Source organism: Haliotis asinina, chromosome 8 (assembly GCF_037392515.1).
Source record: "Haliotis asinina isolate JCU_RB_2024 chromosome 8, JCU_Hal_asi_v2, whole genome shotgun sequence".
In the NCBI taxonomy this organism is placed as follows: Eukaryota; Metazoa; Mollusca; class Gastropoda; order Lepetellida; family Haliotidae; genus Haliotis; species Haliotis asinina.
The window spans coordinates 47739711-47746289 of NC_090287.1; positions in this window are offsets into that span (position 1 = coordinate 47739711).

Genomic DNA, 6579 nt, shown 5'->3' on the forward strand with positions numbered 1-6579 from the left:
TCTCTGGCATCAGTTTTATGTTAGACCTGATGATATGTAGTAATGATGCAAGAGAATAGTAATATGATAAGGTGCATATTTCACATGTGTTATTCTCACCAAAGAAGGCTCTTGATGTACTGGTATTGTTCTTGAGGGTATGAATTGAAATCCTGGCTAGACCAGGAATGAGGCTGCAGGAGTAATGCAACACATCACAACTAATGGAATCTAAAACAGTTGTTCAGAATTTGTTTTGTCAAGCCAGGAACCATCAAATCTTATACACACAGTAATAAGATAGTGTAAAACTAGGTGAAAGCGGTGTTCATAGAGATATGATGTCAGTGTGTATCAAGTTGGTAGTTTCAAGTGTGGCAAGTCAAATCTTATACACACAGTAAAACTGTGGCAGTGTGAAAGCTGTTTTCAGAGAGATATCATGTCAGTGTGCTTCAAGTCATCAGTTGGTAGTTTTTGCATGTGTGGCAAGTCAAGATATATGACTACACAGGTTACTGTATTAACCATAGTATGTAGCAGACTAGTGCTTGGCAGACAGAGGTGTAAAAGCATACATACCTCAGCTTACTAGTGCATCAATACAAGCACAATGGCTATCTTGATGAATGAGGGAGTTATTTTTATTTCAAACAAATAGTGAGTATCTTGATACATTGATCACAGTATGTACCTTTGTACTCCAGAATATCAACACAAAGTCCAGAAATGTCAAATGTATACAACAGTCACTTTTTCTTGTCTTGAAAATTCCTTTTTGTAAATGGCAAAACATAAGTGTTTTGTGATGTCATGTATTACAATACAGATTTACTATATATAAACATATGTACATCAGAATTTGGGTGTATTGTTTCACTTGAACTGGGCAAATCAAAACCCATGCCTCTTCCAGTAAATGTATATTTGCACATAACCATTCTATAGAAATGGGAGTTTGACAGGAAATACAATCCACTTTCCCCAAAGCCTCAAACCTTTCCCCTCGGAATACAGCAGTCTGAGCACACAGCATTTCCAGGAACTTATATATGTCACTGTAAAAATGTCTGGTCTGTGTTTTCTGAGGACAGTTTCTGTTTGGATCCTTATATTGTTGTCAAGCAAGACTTGTTTGTTGTGTACTCCTCACTCTAAAGTATTCCAGCTATTTGGGGCGGTCTGTTTGCGAGTCTGGACCTGACAATCCAGTGACCCGAGTTATGAATAGTATTAATGTGATAACAACAAGTGATAGGAGGATGAAGCCATCTGTACATGAGGGACACAGACTTACACAGCTGATAGGATGAATTAGGGAGGAGGGCTAGACTGTAGGCAGACTGGGTGTGGACTTGTGTTTGCAAGTTTGGACTGCTTTAGCTAGTCTTTACTTAGTGAACTTACTGAGATTGTTCCAGGGTTGATTACCATAACACACAATGATGATAGGTCTAAAGATGTTTCATGTTCAATCTGACTTGGTGGTAGATGTCTGTTCTTTTATTTATTCTGATCAGGCAGGAAGAAGGATTAGCATCTATGGCAGAATGTGACATCAAATAGGAGCAAAGAAATTGTCATTTACACAGTGTCTTAACTTCCCTGTATTTTCAACTTATTTTTGTGGACCATGCCCAGAATATTCAACAGTGGGTCCCGTGAACAGCTGCACTTTTGCTGGCATGACAGCTGCCTCAAAAATACATATCCACCTAAATAAAATCTTGTGAGATAACCTTGGACGTACTGAGTGATGTTGTAGGAAAAGTCTAATATGATCACATATAGACAGTGTATGAAACTCCTACAAAAAGACGGGAAGCAAGCCCACTGAGCTGATAACTGAAAAATGTTGCCGACCCTGTTAACATGTAACAGCCTTGTATTAAATATAGGAAATTGAGACAAGGTGTTTAAAGAAAGTAACTGATGAATTACTTGTAGTGAGGTAAACTTAAACATGTGCAAAAGCAAGTATAATAAAACCGTGACTTGGTGGTCACTGTTAATTCATTTAAGTCATTGTCACTGCCATCAGAAAAGAACGACATTATTCATTGGCTGAAAGTATTCTCTAGACCAGTCACATTTAGTGTTAGATAAATGGGCAGGTTGATCTGTGGAAGTTATGGTTTGATTGATCATGAACTGTACAGTTCATCTAGTTACCACAATTGTAAATTATTTTTGACATATTTCTTGTAGTCAGTGACATGGTCAAATATATACCCTTGGAAAATGTATCAGTGCACAGGGCCGACTATAAAATAAAGTTATAAGCCCGCCAGGCAGACGCTATTTCATGCACTGATATAGACAGATCATATAGAAGTGAATGCATCTGTTGTTTACAGAGTTGACATGTATGCCAAACACAGACATTATTGTTTTTCAATACTCAAGTAATGTAAGAAACTGCCAATTGAGAAATTGTGAATAAACAAGTTCAGGGCCCAGTTTCATAAAACTCTCGTAAGCCAAAGATCTCTAAGTTTTCTCGTGGCCATTATGCCTCCTACATTGTAATATGAGATACGGATGCTACGAGAATAGGTTTACGAGAGCTTTGACAGGGGTCTTCTTTTGTGAAACAGCCTTTACTACAGTTAACCTTAACATCCCATGCCATAATGTTGCAATAAGGTCAAGTTAGTGACTTACCATCAATTTGGTGCTTTGTGAAAGGGGGCCGAGGACAATTACATATCCAGATAATAAAGGAGTCTTGGGAAGGTAGGTGTACGTACTGTTTCACCAGATACTATCTGGTTTAAGACTGCGTGTAAATTGTAAGGCAGGTTCACAGTCTTTGAAAATGCATTTGTATATTTTGAAAACTGTCTTGTGGTTGACCCAAAAGTTTGTTAAAGATCTTGAAACTACGGTCTTGTGGTTGACCCAAAAGTTTGTTAAAGATCTTGAAACTACGGTAGTCGAATATGTATTTGATTGCTGGACAAAAAGATTTTGCATGACATAGCTTATAACATAACAATTTCACTCTTGGAAGTGAGATGGGTGTCAATATAATACTACTTATAATATTGTCACTTCGACCACCTAGTTTCTACAGAAGAAATCAGTATGATACAAGTTATGTCATGCAAAATCCTTTTCATCATCAATCATTTACTACAACTAGTAGGTAGTTTTGATTTTTTTTAACTCGATAAAAACAAATCTAATAGGAAATTCCATTTCTTGGAAGCGAGGTATGGGTCAAGCCTTCTAATTTATTATATACTGCAGTACAGGCTTCCACAATGCTGGCTTCACACTGACAAATGTAACATTTAGGAACTGCACGGTGTGGTGAAAATATGTGCATGATGACACCATGACCCCTGGGGCAAATGACGACAACACAACAATTCATCACATTTTGGTTGGCATTGAGAAATCAACAAATTGATAAACTTGTTACGCACTTCATGTACAACTAATTTAAACCCCTTCTTCACATTTTGTCACTTCTGGTTGGCTGCAGTGCTCCCTTCGGTTGGCTTTCATAGTACTGGAGCACTTCTGTGTACCCTTCACAAACACATGAAGACAACTTGCACAGAATATCATTATGCAAGACAGGTGATTATTCAGTTATGTCAACGAGGGCTAAATATGCAATACAGGATGTATGAAATAGATGTAGTGTGTGGTATGTTGTTTTTTCATGATTACCATATACACTAGAGACAACTACATTAAATGAAGTTTGAAAATATTTGTTGGATAACTTCAAAGTAATTTTTGTGATAAAAAAGTGTTTTGTAAACTCGGCTGTCTGGTAAATGTGACATTAGCTTGTATTTCAAGTATTCCAAGGGAGTGAATTCATGTGTTAACTGTAGTGTGTACCTGTGGCTTGTGCATCTGTGCGGTATGTGAAGATCAAACATTGCATTCTGTTCTAGTGCACTTTCTAAGCATTTTTGTGTTTTCCTATGTGGGTCTTAAGTTTTCCTGAGTTTTTTCTTCAAATCCCATCTGTAACCTTTTGATTCCTTTCCCTTGGCATGTCCACAAACAATAGTCTAAAGGACCTACAACAAATGTGTGTAGTCTGATATTTATGAAATGTTATTTGTACATACAGTGTGTGTGCCTATTCTGTGATCTATATGTCTATTTTAGGTGTTCTTAACGTTTTCTCTGCGTAAGACATGCTGTGATGGCAATTCTTTTTAATCTCAGCGTATACATAAGGACAGAAATGTACTCAGGTACAGACTCTGAGAAGCAGGTTGCATCAAGTGAACATTGAACTCTGACCTGTCTAAATGGAAGATGAGTAAGTTTTTTACCCTGTCAGGACTGGGAGTTTTCTTAACAACACAGAATCAGTCCAAGACACAAGGTATCAATAAAATTGTTATGTGGTTGTACACCTCATGTAGCCGAGAAACAGCAGCATGTATAAAATATCCCCATAAAATATGCCTAAATTCAGTAATGCTTTGTTCACACAACTTGGGAATTAGCTGAGCTAAAAGCTCACAAGATATTCTAATGCACAGAGTTGTGTATCTGAGTAAACTGTTGCTATTATCTCTTCATTGTCTATCACACCTCAATCACTAGGTCATTCACAATGCTGTCACAAGGAAGGCTGCTGTGAGGACAAAACAGATTCTGTGTTAATTGTCATGAACCTCATGTTACATTATTGGTTGTCCACATATATCACTATTCACAGTGTATCACTTACTAGACATTAAATTTAGTTAAATTTGTTTTCTATTTCTGTATGTCCATCTACTGCCATGTCACATGTATCATAGGCGAAGTTGAAGCTTGATAGCTCTATATTATTAGCTCAAATAAAGAATTAACTTTTGACGGCTATATTTCAGGAAAGGTGTAGACATTTGCAGGGATACTAAGTTCACCCATGACAGTTATTTCTTTGGCATATGGATGGTCTATAGGTGAGTTGGTGCATTGTTTGGGACTATATCAAAAATTAGTCTTCAAACTTTGGTAAAGACTTTGACTTGGCTATTGCAGTTGATATTAAGGCTTAGTCTTTGTTTTCATTTATTTTCAATGTTAAATCTTTTGTAAGCCAGAAAACATCCAACATTATTAGATTCAGGATTGGCATCATATCAATCACAATGCATTGCTGAAACAAAGTTCATCAATGAACATAACATGTCATGAGGAAACAGGTCATAAAGAAATATGTGAATGTTGCAAATTATTCACTTTTTGACCTACCGACATGCCAGTCAAATTAACTGCACTTACTTGTTTCAGTTTGAGATCAAACAGTGCAGTATAGTTAGAAATTGAAATTTCATATCTACATAATTCATGTTAACTTTGTAAACAATGTTCAGTTGTTATTATTTTGAAATCCACACGTTCAACTTTATTAGAGGTCCAAACACTGAACATTTTAAATTCTCAGGGGTTGTAAAAGACAAGGAATTACAAGTACTTTCGTCCTAAGTACAAATCACCATATCTGACCAAGCTGTGTGTGTGGCCAAAACTAAAGGAGGCCCAGTCAATGGTAATGAAGACTGCAGCTGCTACACTGTGCATTTACAATATGACAATCACTATATGGTCATCATGTACATTTTTGTCTTGTACAAAACCATAATATGGGCAGTTTACTTTCCCATTGTACCTAACATTAACTATTGTTGGTTGAAAAGAAACTGATGCTTCTCACAGGGTGTATGCCATGTGTATAAATAGTAACAAGATGTGTATTAACAAGAACGTCTCGTCCCCCAAATCAAACAGGTTTCAATCTCTTCCAAGATGGTGACAGACGATAGTTGCTGTTGGCACAGTAGCTGCCTTAATCAAGTGTTATTGCTTTTTTTCATTTTAAGCAAAGGTGTGCATGGTGCCCTTGTAGCAAGAATCTATTTTCAGCCTCAAGGCATTAACTGGTCAGTGTTGACCAGTCTCACTTTCTAGTGTACATGGTATTTTTGTAAGGCTGTAATTTTGTTTGTTTTATGATTTGATTCCACATGAAAATAAAGAGGTAAATACTTTTCATAAAAACATTTTCTGTTGTCTATTATCCCAGTACTGACAGGAATAGTGTGTTGAATGTTCTTGGTGACGTCATTGTAACAAGGGCAGTGGTGCTTTCTAGCCAGAATGAGCATGTGATTGTCATTTTTATGCCACAGTTTTCAATATTTCTGACCTTTGATGGTCAGGGGTAGAATAGGCCTTCGGCAATCCATGCTTGCCATAAGAGGCAACTATGCTTGTTGTAAGAGGTGATTAATGGGATCGGGTGTTCAGGCTCACTGACACGTCATCGGTCCCCAGTTGCGCAGATTGATGCTCATGCTGTTGATCACTGGACTGTCTGGTCCAGACTCGCATATTTACAGACCACTGCCATATAGCTGGACTATTGCTGAGTGCGGCATAAAACTCAACTCACTCACTCACTTCAATATTCCAACCATATAACAAGAGACTATTATATTATCAAGTATAACCAGGAAGGAACCTGTTTCTGAAAGCACAAGAAAAAAAGAGTCATCAGAAGATAACATATCCCCCCGGCCCCCACGTATTTGAAAGGACAAATCATCTGACAGTTACTTAAGGTCTTTTTAG